The sequence below is a fragment of the Piliocolobus tephrosceles genome, chromosome 9 (genome assembly GCF_002776525.5).
Source record: "Piliocolobus tephrosceles isolate RC106 chromosome 9, ASM277652v3, whole genome shotgun sequence".
Lineage (NCBI taxonomy): Eukaryota > Metazoa > Chordata > Mammalia > Primates > Cercopithecidae > Piliocolobus > Piliocolobus tephrosceles.
In genome coordinates, this window is record NC_045442.1 from 3,665,278 (window position 1) to 3,684,067 (window position 18,790).

The window sequence follows — 18,790 nt, forward strand, 5'->3', positions numbered from 1 at the left end:
CTAGGAGGGTCTCGATCCCCTGGCCTTGTGATTCGCCCGCCTTGGCCTCCCAAAGTGCTGGGATTACAGGCATGAGCCACTGCACCTGGCCTGCTGATTTTTCTTTTAAGTGGAATTTGCTGAAAGTAGCACAAACCAGTTGCAGAACAGACTCTTTAAAAAAAAAATGCTAGGCCGGGCGCGGTGGCTCAAGCCTGTAATCCCAGCACTTTGGGAGGCCGAGACGGGCGGATCACGAGGTCAGGAGATTGAGACCATCCTGGCTAACACGGTGAAACCCCGTCTCTACTAAAAAATACAAAAAAACTAGCCGGGCGAGGTGGTGGGCGCCTGTAGTCCCAGCTACTCGGGAGGCTGAGGCAGGAGAATGGCTTAAACCCGGGAGGCGGAGCTTGCAGTGAGCTGAGATCCGGCCACTGCACTCCAGTCCGGGCGACAGAGCGAGACTCCGCCTCAAAAAAAAAAAAAAAGAAAAATGCTATGAAAACTCCTGGATAACACTTCCATTTTCGCCCTTTTTGTAGTTTATTATTGTAGGGGCCACAGGAAAGCTTCCCCTTGGCCCTCGGATGGTTTGCTGAAAATCACTGACAAAAGGCAGATTAATAGGAGAAAAGATATACAAATTTATTTGATCACAGTTTCACGTGACTCGTGACGACTCAGAGATACAGGGAAAACTGTCCATTTTTATGCTTAGGTTCAACAAAGTATGGACAGTTGTGTAGAAATACGATTGGACAAAATGGGTGTGCTCGTACACTAGCAGAACTCACTGGGGGCTTCACAGATGCTGACGCCACCCTCCACCCCCCCTGCAGGAACCTCCTGCTACCAGCCATGGTGAATCCCACCATGTTCTTCAACATGGCCATCAATGGTAAGCCCTGGGGCCATCAAACAGCCCTTCAGCCTGTTTGCAGACAAGATTCCAAAGACAGCAGAACACTCGTGCTCTGAGCACTGGAGGGAAAGGATTTTGTCACAAGGGTTCCTGCTTTCACAGAATTATTCCAGGGTTTATGTGTGAAGGTGCTAGCTTCATACGCCATAATGGCACTGGTGGCAAGTCCATCTACAGGGAGAAATTTGATGATGAAAACTACAGCCTGAAGCATACAGGACCTGGCATGTTGTCCAAGGCAAATGCTGGACACAACACATACAGTTCCCAGTTTTGCATGTGCACTGCCAAGACTCAGTGGTTGCATGGCGAGCCTGTGGTCTTTGGCAAGGTGAAAGAAGGCATGAGGGTCCAGAAATGGCAAGACCAGCAAGAAGGTCACCATTGCTGACTGTGGACAACTCTAATAAATATGACTTTGTGTTTTATCTTTTAAAAAGAACTGACTGCGAAAACCCAGCAAGGCCTGTCTGGTGTTCAGGTTCTTCCTGGCCTCTGTGCAGCCTCCTTCCTTCTGGGTAAAGGAGCAAGACCCTCTCTGGAATGGGGGTCTTATGACCTACACTCAAGCAAGATAGGTCAGAACATTTCTTTTTGGCCAGTTTTTTGTTTGTTTGTTTGTTTGTTTGTTGGTTTGTTTTTGAGATGGGGTCTCGCTCTGCCACCCAGGCTGGGGTGCAGTGGCATGATCTCGGATCACTGCAACCTCCACCTCCCAGGTTCAAGTAATTCTCCTGCCTCAGCTTCCCAAGTAGCTGTGATTACAGGCATGCACTACCACACCAGGCTAATTTTTTGTATTTTCAGTAGAGATGGGGTTTTACCACCTTGGCCAGGCTGCTCTTGAGCTCCTGACCTCAAGTGATCCACCTGCCTTGGCCTCCCAAAGTGCTGGGATTACAGGCCTGCGCCACCATGCCTGGTCTGTGGCCAGTTTTTACAGAGAAAAGTTGGGGTGTTGAGTTCTGTGTTTTCACACAGGAAAGGTGGGGTCAGCTTATTTAGCTGATCTTACTATAGGATACAGTGTATTAGGTAGCATAGAGAATTTTGGATTTTCGGGTGTTGGGGGGCAGGGAGTTAGAGTAATTATTTGGGGAAAAGGGGTTCTGGTTTCTATGTTGTGCCTAAGGGAAGTGGGATTCTTGTTTCTCTGGCTAGCCTCAGAGCAGAATGAAGGGCAGGGACAAGAGGGCAGGAGAAGGTCAGAGAAAAACTTTTGCTTCTGAGGCTACAGCTGAGGCCTCATTCTGGGGTTCTGTTTCCTGAGCCCATGTTGTCACTGTCGATATCAAGAGGCCCAGAGGCAGCAGATGAGCTCCTCCTAGCTCTGGGAGCTCTGACGTTCTGACATGAACAAGACTACTAGGCTCTGCCCTGAGCTGAGCCAGGTTTTGGGGAGCTGTGGGATACACCGGTGCCCACTGGTAGATGGCACTTTTCAGCTATTCAAAACCCCCCAAAAGTAAACATCCGTATTGATTATTCAGCACCCCCTTAAGCTGATGATGTGGGAACCACACTGCCCACGCCCCACTGTATAGCTCAGAAAACTGCCCAACCCACAGCAGGGGAGGGGCGGTGCCAGGACTCACTGCCCCAAGCAGTGCCCTGGAAAGTCCATCCTCTCTCTGTATGACCATGTTAGGGCCCACAGGGAAAACTGGCCATGACCCTATTAAATTGGCTTGGGCTGGCACAGAACGCGCTGGACGTGGCCTTTCCCTTAAGCCCTGTTAAAGCTGAAAAGCAAGGACTGTGGCTGATTGTGGCCATGTGCCCACGGGTTCCTCCTGCCCACTAATATTCTGCTGACCCTGTATATAAGTATATAAGCATCATTTAGACATGTTCTTTTTTTTTTTTTTTTTTTTTTTTGAGAGGGAGTCTCGCTCTGTCGCCCAGGCTGAAGTGCAGTGGCGCCATCTCGGCTCACTGCAACCTCCGCCTCCTGGGTTCAAGCAATTCTTCTGCCTCAGCCTCCCAAGCAGCTGGGACTACAGGCGTGTGCCACCTCACCCGCATTTAGCCATTTAGCCATGTTCTGTTCCTTCTTGGTGGTGGTGGTGGGGATCCCATAGCCTGAAGATAAGGGCCTGGGGCTATGGGCCTGGGGGCTGAAGCTTGGGCCTGGGAAACCTGAAGCTCCAGAGGAAGACGCTTTCCTGGACTTTCCTGGCAGCAAAAAAATACTTCACCTCTTGCCTGTGAATTGACTGTATTTTAAAGGGGGTGTGTGTGCGTGAGAGAGAGAGAAAGAGAGAGACAGCGAGAGAGAGAGAGTGAGAAATTCAGTGGTAATTATTTTGCTGGGTGATGACAACAAACATTTACTGCTCCTAAACAGGCAAGGAAATGATTTGGCCACGATCTTTTCATGGCGCCTCATTCCCTCCTGTGGTCCCGTGGTCCTCAGCCTGCGCAGTGGGAGGAGGGTGGGGGCCCACAAATAACCCATGTGGAGAGCAATGTGGGGTCAGCCTCAGGAAAACTGGGAGGGGAGGTCCCACCTGATGGGGGTCTTTGTAAACCCTACGGAGGGAAGCCCAGAAACACAAAGAGGTACAGGGAGAGAAAGGCGAAGGTGTTTTAAAGAGTAAAGCCTGATATTAAAAAGTGTTGTTATTCGAGTAAAATGGCCAACGTTTCCTTTCTTTCAAGAGCGACTCTTAAATTCCAATTACTCCGCCCCCAAAGACCAGTTGAGAATAACCCCAACTGGAGGGAATTAATTTCCTTAGGAATTTCACTCTTACAAGATTAATGGAGCCCCCCTGCAGAGAAACAGTAAAACTGTAAGTACAGTAGATTTGCACCTGAAGGATACATATTTTAATTTCTGTTCTCAAGCTGCGATAACATCTTCTCCAGCTACTATAAAAAGCATAAATGAGCACCCGCACGTCTGCCGAGAACTTGCAACCCCAGGCTCCCGGGTAGCAGCCCCGCCCCGACCCCCAACGCTGCTCGCCTGGGCTCGGGATGGGAGGGCTGGGGATGGGAGGGCGCGGGATGGGAAGGCCCGGGACAAACAGCCTCCCCGCGAACCGGGTCGACCCAACCCAGAGCAGAACGCCTGGACCAGATTATCCGAAGTTGACCCCTACCCCACCCCCAGCCCTGCCACCCACCCTGGCACCGCCCTCCCGCGGGGACAATTGGCCTGGAACGAGAATAAGGAGTCTGAACAGTGGCCGGTCTCCCACCCGTCCTCCGGAGCCTGCAGCGGGGTTCAGCCTCTGTCCAGCAGACTTCCTGGCCCCAAGGAGGGGCCTTGGGAAGGGTCTCCCCTGACTCCACGTTGACAGCAGCCCATCCCTTCTCCTTAGCCCAAGCCACTCTGGCAATGGGGACCCCCCTCCCTCCCCCTAACCAAGGACCCGTCTGGGATGGGGAGTTGGGGATGGGCTGTGAGGACTCTTCTCTCAGCCCTTAGGAGTCCAGAACTTATCTGGGAACACATCAGCCAATTTTCTGTCCCCTTTCTTGCCAGGAACTGCTTTTATTGGAAGAAGTCTATGTATATGTGTGCTATAAAGGTTGTTTATGCTGTCATAGCTAGATTTTTATTGGTTGTATTTTTGCTGCACTTGCTTGAAAAATAATTATTTTCAAAGAAAAGAAGAATTACATATCCAGTAAACTAAATAAGACTCACTGTTTATTAGAGACCTCTGACAGCTCCTCAAACATGAAAAAAGATTTCCAAGCAGTGGATGGACAATTTATGTGTAAGTTTATTTGTAAAACAGATTTCAAGACATACTTCATCTTGGCTTTGCCAATAAAAGTACATTCCATTTCTTTTCAGAAGTATGTCTTATCTGATGGCTTCACAGTAATCTGCTTTCCCCTAAGAAGCTGAGACTGTCTGGCCAAGTGTGTACCCAGTAGCCCAGTCTAGCCTGGGGTTGAGTTGTGGGACTGCTATGCAGGGGGGAAAAGTGATTATGTCCCACGGGAATTTCTCTAGAAGAAATGTATTTGTAAGAAATGTAATTCATAAATCCCAACCCAGCTGCTGCAATCTCCAAAAATTACTTAGTTAAAATAATTTTCAAACATGTTTTTAATTGTTTACAATTTACCGGAGGGAAGAAAAACTCACCTTGGAATTGCCTGCCCATTTTGCATTCCCTGCATAGATTCTAATCTCTCCCACCTAGGACGAGCCAGAGTTGGGCACGAATTGTAGTGCCAGATTCCAGGCTGTAGGTGGCATAAGTGCCTCTTCAGGCGGGCGAAACAGCAGCCTTTGTTGGGCGGCTTCTTTATCCAACCTGAGAAACCACAGCTGAGAATTCACACAAACTGATGCTGTATTTGTGGAGGCTCTGCCGACCCACCCAAAACATGTGCTTTTCCCCTGACCTGCAAACTTTTAACACCTTCTTCTTCTCTTCCCGTTTCACTAGGCTATTTGAGATCCTGCCAAGATTTATCAAGACCATGCTGGCCATATGAAAGCATGTTAACACCGGGAGGGGGAGAGGAAGAGCCCTCCACGTTATGACTGGCATGCACGCTTCCAAAGCATCGTTACTAACCGAAGGCCCAGTTCCTGTGGCGATCACCCCAGACACACCAAATGCTATTTGCTGGTCACTGAGGGTGTATACCTAATTGCCACGGATGTTTACATGCAGCTACATTTTCTCTCCTTTTGAGTCACAATGTTTTATATGTAAATAGTATTGTGTGTGTATGTGTATTTATCCTCCAAGTCCAGTTGGAGTTAATTTTCTGCTGTCATTTGTAGTTCACATTTCATATCTAAGAAACTAAGGACACAGAGGAGCTTTCCTTGGTGTCAAGTTCTATACTCAGGTTCTTCCATGCTATCTGGCTTCAAGAGTTCTCGCCTGAAGGAGGTCCCTTCCAGGACACTGGGTCCCAACCCACACCACCTCCTTGGAAGGCGTGTGCCCTCTCTTCCGCTGACCTTGACATTCTTTCACAGGCTGCTTTTGCACAGAAGCATCACCTCCCAGAGGGGACCACTGGAGTGGCCTCAGGCACCAGGTACAGTCAGCGGCTCCTACCTGTGGAAGGCAATCAGGGTAGAAAGGTCTGGGAAACACTAAAAATACATACAACCCTTACAAACACAGCTCGGTGATACACGCTAATGGTTCTGGGCTCCAAGCTGGGGCCAAAGCACACACTCCATAGCTAGTTCTAGCATGTAGCAGATGTCACCCAACCTGAAAAGCTACTTGGTTGAAACTTAGTTAAATCAGTGGCCACAGCAATTTTATACTTGCCCCGAGTCCTCCAATGTCTACCACACCTGCAGTGGCTTCCTTCCCGTTCTCTCTCTCCTCTAAAAAACAAGTGACATTTCCCCCCAGTGCAGGAAGATGGAACACAGACTATTTTGTTAATCATCTAAATTTGTGTTCTTGAGTTTCTTCTGGAGTTGTCCAGGCTGAAGCTGCATAAACATTGGCCCACCACAAATGCCTCCCTCTGCCGAGAGTGAGGTGGGCCGGTCAGGGCAGAACGCCTGGTTCTTATGGCACCCCTTGCTCTTTCAGCTCTGGGAGCCCCCATGCCAGCGTGCCAGAGAGCTACTCTAAATGAAGTTCGAGTTCCATTTCAGGAAGGTGGTGAAACAATAAAATAACCCAGGATGACGTGAACAGTTTTGCATTTGCTTCAAACTCTGAAAGGATTCATGGTTCCCGTGGCCTCCAGATTGGATGGCACACTTTGGGTTTCAATGGCACAATGATTTTTCTGTAAAACAATGGCTGGCTTTAAATTTCTTCTTCTAGAACAAACCAAAAAAGAAAAGAAAAAACAAACCACTAATTTTTGGAGGATGCATAGGCCCCAGTTGCCTGATGGTATTTAGAAAGAAAGAAAGAAATACAGCGGGAATGTTCTGGTGAAGGAGCTAATTTCCTAAGAGTCAAGTGGAAGCTTGCTATTGAATCCATGATTAGCCTACATCTGAGGTCGTATCTATTACTTGCCCATCAAATAAAACATGCTTTAATCAGAAGAAACATCTCATTGAAACACTCCATGCCAACATTACTTTCATACTTTCCCACCATAACATATATGTTCTTTTTCCAGTTCGTCGCTGGTTGAAATGACTAAGAAGTGGAAGCAGGAAGAAAGTCACCCTCCTATGATGAGAGACGGATGTGTGGGGCCCTAATGAGGAACCTTTTACTCCATGAAACCGAGGGAAAGATCTGTGCTGAGCCACATCTGGCTGACTCTGCACAGACACAAGAGGGCAGCTCTGCTGGTCACCAAGCCCATCAGCAGCCAGGTGGCCAGTAAGCAGCAGCTGCCCTGAGGGCTGATGGTGGGAGGCAGAGAGCCCAGAGGCCGAACAAACAGAGGGCTCAGTGCCCCGCTCCCTCCTTCTCAGCCCCTCCACGGGGGGCACAGTTTGGCCCCATTTTCAAAACCACTGTTTTATTTCTGTTGTCCCAAACTCTCTGGCCTTCTTCCTGGAGAACACCAAGAGGAATGCTCTCACCAGTTAGGTTGAAACCCTTATTTTTTAGTCTGTGCACATTCTTTGTCATTATGCTAAGAGTGACCAGATGTATTAGTCAGTTTTCATGCTGCTAATAAAGACATACTGGCCCGGCGCGATGACTCACGCCTATAATCCCAGCACTTTGGGAGGCTGAGGCGGGTGGATCACCTGAGGTGGGGAGTTTCAGACCAGCCTGGCCAACATGGAGAAACCCCATCTCTACTAAAAATACAAAATTAACCAGGCATGGTGGCAGGCACCTGTAATCCCAGCTACTCGGGAGGCTGAGGCAGGAGAATCACTTGAACCTGGGAGACAGAGGTTGCGGTGAGCTGAGATCGTGCCATCGCACTCCAGCCTGGGCAGTAAGAGTGAAATTCTGTCTCAAAAAAAAAAGACATACCCAAGATGGGTAATTTATAAAGGAAAGAGGTTTAATGGACTCACAGTTCCATATGGCTGGGGAGGCCTCACAATTATGGCAGAACTCAAAGGAGGAGCAAAGTCGTGTCTCACATGGAGGCAGGCAAGGAGCTTATGCAGGGAACTCCCCTTTGTAAAACCATCAGATCTCATGAGATTTCTCACTATCAGGAGAACAGCACAAGAAAAACCCACCCCCGTGACTCAATTACCTCCCACAACACGTGGGAATTATGGGAGCTACAATTCAAGAAGAGATTTGGGTGGGGACACAGGCAAACCGTGTCACCGGACTGCCTCTTGAGGGAGTGAATCACAGATGTATTCCTGACCACCTTGTTTTCTCCCTTCTTGAATCAGGTAAGTATATAATTCCTTGCCCAGGACTGAGATTGGTCATAACTGTATTTGCCCTAAAGAAACATGTCCTTTTATGATGGGATATATTTATTGAATAACAGTATTCTGTTATTTAATGATACATGACCACTAACACAGCTGGATGAAGTTTAATTCCAAAGGAATCCCAAGGCCTAATCCTATCCTTAAATAAAATATTATTTTCTTTGAAAAAGGGTCTTACTTTTTCACCCAGGCTGGGGTGCAGTGGTGTGATCATGGCTCACCGCATCCTAGACCACCCAGGCTCAAGGGATCCTCTGCCTCAGCCTCCCAAGTAGCTGGGACCACAGTCGTGTGCCACCACACCCAGATACTTTTATTTTTATTTTTCATAGAGATTGGGGTCTCCCTATGTTTCCAAGGCTGCTCTCCAACTCCTGGGCTCAAAAGATCCTCTGCTTTGGCCTCTCGAAGTGCTGGGATTACAGGTGAGAACCACCATGCCTGGCCTAAAATGTTCTTTTTTTAAGGGATAGCTATAACAATCTTTAACTATTTAGCAATCCTTTTGGAGGGGGGGAAGGTTGTCTTTTGTTTGTCAGCAAATGTAGTATGTGAGTTTACATGTCTTTGCTTTCATTGTATAATTTCAAATAGTCAGAAAATATTGCATTCACTGGCAATCAATTTATTTTGATTGATAAAAAGGGGTTAATAAAAACCCCCTTAGAAATAAAAAGAAGGTGAATAGTAATATATCAGTCATGGTGCCTTCTTTCTGCTATGCATAAAGAAAACAAGCTTTTTTACTTCTCCCCAATAAGTCTTCTCCCCTTATTTTCTACACCTATGGAGTCATTTATAATCTTTATTATTTCCAACCACACACTAACATGGCATCAGTCATATTGCCACATGCTGGGTTTTTTTTCCTTACTATGTTGTGAGAACTGAAAGGCAAAAATGTCCTATAATTTATATGAAAATACATGTCCAAAATGGATTATCAGACATCACCAATGTGACTTCATACACTTGAAAATAAAAAAGTTTAGGATGAAATATAAAACATCATGGTAAAATTTCAATCCATTGTTGAAACAAAGCATGACTTAGAAAAGACATTGGTGTGTGGCATTTAACAAACATTGTCAAGCTATTAGAAGCAGGGGTAGGTTAAGATGGGAGACAGTACGTTCCAGTCAAACATAAAGCTATTAACTTTGGAAGGTACATTTGTGGTTTATTAATATTTTTATTTATCAACAGCACCTATGAAGAAAATGCAAAATGACAGACTATAAAATTTTTTTTTTTTTTTTTTTTTTTTTGAGACGGAGTCTCGCTCTGTCGCCCAGGCTGGAGTGCAGTGGCCTGATCTCAGCTCACTGCAAGCTCTGCCTCCCGGGTTCACGCCATTCTCCTGCCTCAGCCTCCCGAGTAGCTGGGACTACAGGCGCACGCCAACACGCCCGGCTAATTTTTTGTATTTTAGTAGAGACAGGGTTTCACCGTGTTAGCCAGGATGGTCTCGATCTCCTGACCTCGTGATCCGCCCGTCTCGGCCTCCCAAAGTGCTGGGATTACAGGCTTGAGCCACGGCGCCCAGCCCTAAAATTCTTACCTTCTGTATACAGTGTGTGTTTATAGTACCATTGTGAGATGGACTTGGGCATATACATTACACAGCGTGTCATATAGATCTCTAATTTGCACTGGTCATAAAGACTTTTTTGTTTTTTGAGACAGGGTCTTACTCTGCCACCCAGGCTGGAGTGCAGTGGTGGGCGAGATCTTGGCTCACTGCAACCTCCGCCTCCCAGGTTCAAGCGATGCTCATGCCTCAATCTCCTGAGCAGCTGGGATCGCAGGTGCCCGCCATGACACCTGGCTATTTTTTTAATTTTTAGTTTTAGTAGAGATGGGGTTTCACCATGTTGGTCAGGCTGGTCTCGAATTCCTGACCTCAAGTGATCCACCCACTTCAGCCTCCCAAAGTGCTGGGATTACAGGCATGAGCCACCGCGCCTGGCCTAAAGTCTTTTGATATTAAATAATTATGTTTCTTTATCGTCCTTAAAAAGCACATTCACAATGTCAGAAAATAATTCAGGGCACTGGCTTAGATTACAAGTCTGCATGTAGAGGTATTATTTTGAAAGTTGAGGCCAGATGCCGTGGCTCACGCTTGTAATCCCAGCACTTTAGGAGGCCAAGGCGGGTGGATCACCTGAGGTGGGGAGAAGTTCGAGACCAGCCTGACCAACATGGAGAAATCCCATCTCTACTAAAAATACAAAATTAGCCAGGCATGGTGGCGCATGTCTGTAATCCTAGCTACTCAGGAGACTGAGGCAGAATTGCTTGAACCCAGTAGGCAGAGGTTGTGGTGAGCTGAGATCGCACCATCGCACTCCCGCCTGAGCAACAAGAGCAAAACTCTTGTCAAAAAAAAAGAAAAGAAAAGAAAAGAAAGTTGAAGAATAGTGGGTTGTTACTTTCTTTTTTGTTTTAATGATGTATTTCTGGATTGTTACAAGGATTGCATTTAGAAAAGTCTTTCTCTTTTTTAAATCTCACTTTTATGAGCAGGTAGAAAAGTCTTAAACTGAGTCTTATAAAAGAAAATGCAGCCTAAGCTAAAATGATACTGGAACAAAACCATGACCCTCACCAAAACAAATGTGTGACCTCCCTTGTAGGGACAAGGGCATCCTTCAGGTTCTAATCCTCTTAGGCAAGTACAACTGCCCTGTCCACAGGGAGAGGAGAGGGCTAAAGACCGAGTCTAGACAGGAGAGAGGAGAGACAGCAAGGCGGGAAACCCTCCCAGGGCAGTCCTATGCAGCTACTCTTGAGTGATGCGATTTGAACACACAAGTGTCAGATGTCACGAGAAAATCACGAAGCAGCGTCTGCGTGGCTTGTGCATTCTCACCGACTTGTCTCACTTAACGTCGAGCTGTGTCTGCTTCACTGGAGCCTCTCCTGCAGAGAGGGCAAGAGGGCAGGGGTACCCCTCCTAGAGGCTCCCCCAGGGCTGGGCCTGAGCAGACACCCCACAGCTAACTGCTGAACTCACCTATCCCCGGCCTTGAGCAGGCATCCACTCTGGGCCCTGCCTGCCCTGGGCGCCAGGACACACAGATAAGCAGACACAGGGCACCTGAGCTCCCTCAGCAAGTCCAGGTGAGCAAACGCGGATGGCCAGCAGAAGGGGGAGCTCCTTTGGAGGACCAAGTGCTCAGGTCAGAGGAGCCAGCCTGAGCCACAACGTGAAGTCCCCACGCAGCGGGTCCCTGGCTGGAGTTTGCAGGAGAGAGGTGGAAAGTGCGTGGCATGAAGCCAAGCCTGGAATGCACGGCCCCGGGGTAGCGCAGGCACTGGCAGCGGGGTGGTAAGCGGGACCAGCAAGGAGCCAGGTGGGGAGGCAGGCAAAGCCCTTAATCGCACATGGCCCTGCACAAGCCACTTCAGACTCAAAGGGGTGTGTCAGAATAAAGAGCACACAAGGGTGTGCAACAGAGGCTCATGTCAGAAAGCCACGCCCTGGGCCTTGCACGTCACTCCCCAGCAGGGCGCCCGGAAAGTGCCACTGGGAAATGGAGGCCTTTGGGGTAACTGACAAGATACAGCTGTGGGTTGCTGTTTTTGTCTAACTCACCTTGTTTTCAGGAAGACTTGCAGCTTAATAAGCAGGCTTTAGGTGGGAACCCAAAGGCTGCTGGGCACAGAAGGGTGGGAAACCAGATGGACTTGGTTGAATTCAGGTCTGCCACTTGGTGGCCTTGCAGCCCCGGGCACCATGGGTAACTTCTCCGAGCTTCAGTTTTTTTGTCTGAACATGAGGATAGTCCTGCGGTATTACTGTGATAATTAAATGAAATCAAAGGTTCCAGGCTAACTAGCAAAGTCTCTGTTGGCACATTTCTTTCCTGAGTGCCTGCAGTGTGCCTGGCTCTGGACAGCGGGGAACAAGCACTCTGGGGGGTTGGGGGGAGAGTACAGAACATCAACGTGTGAACCCCGAATATCCGAGACGGGTCTCAGTTAATTTAGAAGGTTTATTTTTGCCGGTTGAGGATGCATGCCCGTGACCCAGCCTCAGGATGTCCTGATGACATGTGCCCAAGGTGGTTGGAGCACAGTCTGGTTTTATACATTTTAGGGAGATACAAGACATCAATCAACATATGTGAGATGTTCATTGGTTCAGTCCAGAAAGGCAGGACAACTTGAAGCAGGAGGGGGCTTCCAGGTCATAGGTAGGTAAGAGACACATGGTTGCCTTCTTTTGAGTTTGAGATGAGCCTCTCCAAAGGAGGCAATCAGATATGCATTTATCTCAGTGAGCAAAGCGGTGACTTTGAATAGAAGGGGAGGCAGGTTTGCCCTAAGCAGTTCTCAGCTTGACTTTTCCCTTTAGTGATTTTGGAGCCTCAAGATTTATTTTTCTCTCACAAACCAGAAGAGAAACTGCCACAGAGTGATGAGCACCCTGGAGAACTGGAATTGGGCTACACAGGCCAGCACCAAGTGGCTGCTTTAACCTGGGTGGTCCACACGGCTTTGCTGGGAAGAGGACATTTCAGTCAAAATCTGGAAAACCAGGAGCAAACCAGGGGCAGTTGAGGGGTTGAGGGGTGACACAGTTTGGATGTTTGTCCCCTCCAAATCTCACGTTGAACTGTGACCACCAGTGCTGGAGGTGGGCATAGTGGGACGAGTTTGGGTCATGGGGGTGGATCTCTCGTTAATGTCTCCACGTCGTCCTCCAGGTACTGAGTGAGTTCTGGCTCTGTGAGTTCACGCAAGAGCTGATTGTTTAAAGAGCCTGGCACCTCCTCCTCCCTCTCTTGCCATGTGAGACCCCGCTGCCCCTTGGCCTTCTACCGTGATTGAAAGCTTCCTGAGACCTCACCGGAAGCAGATGCTGACACCATGCTTTGTGGACAGCCTGTAGAACTGTGAGACAAATAAACTTCTTTGCTTTGTAAATACCCAGCCTCAGTTATTCCTTTACAGCAGTACAAAATAGACTAATCCAACGGGGAAGCCTTTCCAGGTAAAGACGATAACCAATTATTGTTACTATAATATCTAAAGAAACGGTAAATTTCAAAGGTAAAAACTAACCTTATTCTAGTGCCCAGGGAAGTGCTGGGAATGTTTAAATGAGAGGGCAGCAGAGAATGGAAGGAGCGCCTCTGAAATGCCTACTCCATGCCAGGCTCCCTACTACAGGCTTTACCTGTGATCTTGTACATCTCAGTAAGATGAGCAGACACGGTGCTTTTTAAAAGACGTCATGGGAGTTTGAAAGGGGGAAGACTGGGTAAATGGAAGAACAGAAGTAATGGCGTTGCAACAGTTGAATTGAACTGCTCCTTGGCCTGGCCCCACCACACACACAGATGCCCCTTGGCATGGCCAAGATGAGTGTGTTCATTGGCAAATCAGCAGCCACTCTTGGAAGCTCTGACTTCTCTGGAAGGCAGGCGACAGGAGCAGTCTATGTTATTCCTATTTTATAGAGGAGGGAACTGAGGCTCAGAAACAAATATTCGTCAGTTGAGTACAGGAGCCACTACCAAGTCAAACCTCTCTGGAAACTTCCTGAACTCTATGTGATCCAGAAAGGGGAAAGGCTACGTGCTCAGTTGGAGAAAGACTAGAGACAGTCACACCAGCTACCATTAGTTGAGAGCTTACCAGACGCAGTGCTCACCACCCCACAGTCACAGACAGCATCTCACTTAAAACTCCAAAGTGGCCGGGTGCGGTGGCTCACGCCTGTAGTCCCAGCACGCTGGGAGGCCGAGGTGGGTGGATTAAGAGGTCAAGAGTTTGAGACCAGTCTGGCCAACATGGTGAAACCCCATCTCTACTAAGAATACAAAAATTAGCCAGGTGTGGTGGCGAGTGCCTGTAATACCAGCTACTCAGGAGGCTGAGGCAGGAGAACTGCTTGAACCCGGGAGGAAGAGGTTGCAGTGAGCCGAGATCACACCACTGCACTCCAGCCTGGGCGACAGAGCAACACTCCGTCTCGGGGAAAAAAAAAAGTACAAAAAACAAAAAACCCAAAAGTATTCCACTGAGGTAGACACTATTAGCATCCCAATTCTTAATTTTATTTCTCTAGTTTTTAGACAAGGTCTCCCTATGTTCTCCAGGCTAGAATGCAGTGGCCATTCACAGGTTACACCATAGCACACTGTAGCCTCAAACTCCTGGTCTCCAGCAACCCTCCTGCCTCAGCCTCCCGAGTAGCTGGGACTAAAGGTATGTGCCACCGTGCCAGGTTTTCTTATTCCAATTTTATGCACCAAAAAGGGGAAGGGGACTTAGAGGTTCAAGCAGCTTTGTCCAGGTGCTGGAAACTGGCAGGGTGGGACTGAACTCAAATCACCTTCCACCTGAGAGCCACTTCCCCTGAAGGCGGTGTGCAAGATGACAGTAAGTGGTGCATAAACAGGTTTTTATTTATTTATTTATTTAAGGCAGGGTCTTATTGTGTCGCCCCAGCTGGAGTGCAGTGGCATGATCATGACTCACTGCAGCCTTGACCTCCTGGGCTCAAGTGATCCTCTCACCACAGGCTTCTGAGTAGCTGGGACTACGGGTGCACGCCACCATGCCAAGCTAATATATATGTGTGTGTGTGTGTGTGTATATATATATAATATATACATAAAATATATATGTGTGTGTGTGTGTGTATATATATATTTGTTTGTAGAAACCTGGCTCTCCCTATGCTGCCCAGGCTGGCCTAGAACTCCAGAGTTCAAGTGATCTCCCCACCTATGCCTCTCAAACTGCTGGGGTTACAGGTACGCGTCACCATGCCTGGCCATGAGAAACAATTTTTATTTTATTTTTAGAGATGGGGTTTTGCTTTGTTGCCTATGCTGGTCTTGAACTCCTGGGCATGAGCCACTGCACCCAGCCAGGCATTCTTTGTATAATCTGGATATTAACTCCTTATCAGATATGCGATTTGAAAATATTTTCTCCATTTCCTGGGTTGCCTTTTCACTGGATTAATAGTGTCCTTTGATGTACAAAATTTTAAATTTTGATATAGTTTCAAATTATCTATTTTTTTTTCTTTTATTGACTGTACTTTCGGTGTCATATGCAGGAAATCAATATCATGAAGCTTTCCCATATTTTCTTTTCTTTTTTTTTTTTTGAGACGGAGTCTCGCTCTGTCGCCCAGGCTGGAGTGGAGTGGTGCAGTCTCAGCTCACTGCAACCTCTGCCTCCCAGGTTCAAGTGATTCTCCTGCCTCAGCCTTCCAAGTAGCTAGGACTACAAGTGTGTGCCACCACACCTGGCTAATTTTTTGTATTTTTAGTAGAGACAGGGTTTCACCATGGTGGCCAGGCTGGTCTTGATCTCCTGACCTCGTGATCCACCCGCCTCAGCCTCCCAAAGTGCTGGGATTACAGGCGTGAGCCACCGCACCCAGGCAATTTTTCTTTCTTTTTTTTTTTTTTTTTTGAGACAGAGTTTTGTTTTGTCACCTAAGCTGCAGTGCAGTGGCATAATCTTGACTCACTGCAACCTACGCCTCTGGAGTTTAAGCAATTCTCATGCGTCAGCCTCCCAAAAAGCTGGGATTACAGACATTCGCCACCATGCCTGGCTAATTTTTGTATTTTTAGTAGAGACAGGGTTTTGCCATGTTGACCAGCTGGTCTCCAACTCCTGGCCTCAGGCAATCTGCCCGTCTTGGTCTTCCAAAGTGATGGGATTACAGGCATGAGTCACTGTGCCTGGGCTCCCATATTTTCTTCTAATAATTAATCTATTTAATATACTAAAGTAGTGAGCATTCAAACCATCATTTTATAGATGTTACATATTATTCTTAAAATTTTTCAAACTTATGATATTGAGAATTTAAATAAATGTACTATGTAAATAATAGGAGAATTTTAGCATACACCTTTGCAGTTAGTACTCGTGACTGATGCTTGGAAAATAGTGTGCTAAGCTAAACTGCATCTTTCTGAATATACCTATTGCTATGTCTCATTCCTAGGCTAAGTAGTCCCCCCCATTACCAAACGGTCACCTCATGCATCCATTTAAGAAAGACAGCAGGCCAAAACTGGAGTCACTAATGCTAAGGATCCATGCCACCACACTGAAACCTGGGTTGCTTACTTATAAGATCTTCTGAGAAATCAGGAGAGAGATGAAAGCCAAATTACATAAAGCCAAGATTTTGTTTGCACCTCTATAAGGGAAGTCATCCTGAAATGACTGAAATGACTGTTCTGCTATTTGTTCATTCTTCCTGCCTTCCTCCACTTTTTTCTGCCTGTCAAACTCACCCAATCGGTCCTCACTGGAGCACTTTTCTGTCTTGTAGACTGCTTGGTGCATGCAATGCTAATAAAAGCCAATCAGATCTTCGAAACTAAATTTGTTGAAATTTTGTTCTTATACACATCTGAAAAGCAGCCATAAGTATAAAGGCCAGTGATACCAAAAAAGGGTAACAAAGCAAGTCATCTAATCTAAACTGCAAGACAAACATTTTTAGAGGCCTACGACGTACCTTATTTTCAATTCTGAAATGCAGAAAGCCCTCCAAATTAGTTTTTCCCCACGCTTGGAGTGAATTCATTTGAACTAATATGAGACTATTTACAACCTTTATTTATTTATTGTATTTATTTGATTTGAGACAGGGTCTCACTCTATTGCCCAGGCTGGAACCACTGCAGCCTCAACCTTCCAGGCCTAAGCAATCTATCTTCCCATCTCAGCCTTCTGAGTAGCTGGGACTACAGGTGGGAACCATAGCACCCAGCTAATTTATTTTTATTTTTATTTTGTAGTGACGGGGTCTCACTATGTTGCCGAGGTTGGTCTCAAACTCCTGGGTTCAAGCAATCCTCACGCTTTGGCCTTCCAAAGTACTGAGATTACAAGCATAAGCCACTGTGCCTGGCCCTTTTTACAACCTTTATATATCCCACTTAGGGTGAATATTTGTGAAGACTCACACATTTCTGCTATAGAAACATTGTTTGACTATGGGGGTATACAATATATCTCACTTTTTTTAAACATTCAAAAAATTCTGAATTTCACAAACACATCAAAAGGTTTTTGATAAGGGGCTGTGAACCAGTGGTGGCACAATTAGTCCTAGGAGTACTAACTAGTAGGAGAAATATAACATTTGTTAAGTACTTAGTTTGTGTCCAGCATTGTTCTAAGTACCTTCTAGGTAAATGCCTCACGTAATCCTCACAATCTCTATGCTTTATTATCCTATCCTTTATAAACGAGTAAACTGAGTGAGATAACTATTTAATTTGCTGAGGATCATGCAGCAAATAGCCCGAAGAGCGATTCATGCGTTTCACCATAATGGTTAAGAACAGGTCTTTGTGCAAAGGATACCTTCAACTGCAGAATGATGGACTCAAATCACAGACACGCGACAAAGTGACCGGTAGTCAGTTGTGGGTTGGTTCAGAGGCTCAGGCTGTTCTGGCTCTATGGGCTTTCCTAGGGTTCCCCCCAGCTGCCCTCACGGTGACAAAAAGGCTGCCGCAACTCCAGGAAACTTAACACTGGGCAAGGACAACAAGAAGAAAACAGCTCCCACCCACCCACCTCCCTTTTTATCTAGAAGAAAAATCTTTCCCAAAACTCTGCCTCAACAGACCTCGCTTACCTCTCCCTGGCCCGTACAGGGTCATGTGACCATTGCCAGCCAATCGCTGGCAACGGATTGCCCCGTTTTAAATCGTCCAAAAAAGGCGCCGGTCTGGGCTGTTTGGAGCAATCAAGGGAGCTCCGTGCTAAGGCAGGAGGGGCCTGGACAAGCGGCTGGAGGAGTCCGGAACTCGGTGCCCTACGATGAGGGCTCAGTGGTGCTCAGCTCCGCGCCGGGCCAGAGAACGCCGCCGGCTGTTGAGGGTTGGTTGGCTGCATCCCCGGCAGGGGCTAGACGGAGCGAACATCACGACGGCAACCACCTCCGCAGCACACGCTCCCGACAGTGGCTGTGCTTTTTCCCTTCAGCACAGCCCAAAGGCCCTGGCAACTCAGCACCTGCGACCTCCTAGTGCCCTCCAGCCTAGGGGAGGAGAAGTGTTTCCGGGGCCTCCCAACCAGCAGTCACCAGACACCACAGTCGTGTGCCGCGCGGGGCTGGCCTGAATGCTCTGCACCTTCCCACCGCGGCGCCAGTCCCTCCCACCCGGAAGCGAGGCAGCCCTGCGGACCACAACTCCCAGAAACACCCGCTGTCTCACTCAAGCTAATTGGCCCGCTGCGCCATCTATTAGCCAACCAGCCACAGGGAGACCGCGCCCCACGAGGCCTAACAACCAATCATAAGACAGAGGAGGCGGGCTCTCCTACAGCCGATCCACGGACTGTTGTCAAAAGTTTGGCGTGATCCTGAAAGAATGCTTTCTTTGGAGCCCCAAGGCTGCTCCTGTGAAGAGAGAAGCGACAAGCCGACCTCTCTGCGAAGTAATGACTTGAGGCAGACGGACAACGCCCACATCACCCCAGTAGTCCCAGAAGACTCAGGTCTCTACTGCTCCTGCCTGCGGTCCTCGCCTTGGTGCTCTCGCGCT

The 18,790-nt window shown here is 47.7% G+C and overlaps 1 long non-coding RNA gene across 1 annotated transcript; it reads right to left on the bottom strand.

Annotated features, from left to right (window-relative positions):
- Positions 1–5,565: 5,565 nt before the first annotated feature.
- On the bottom strand, positions 5,566–18,772 carry LOC111550714. The gene is made up of 2 exons (XR_002734162.2): positions 17,878–18,772; positions 5,566–5,946 (listed from the first exon to the last, which is right to left on the bottom strand). It is a non-coding gene; the product is annotated as an uncharacterized LOC111550714 (long non-coding RNA).
- Positions 18,773–18,790: the final 18 nt, after the last annotated feature.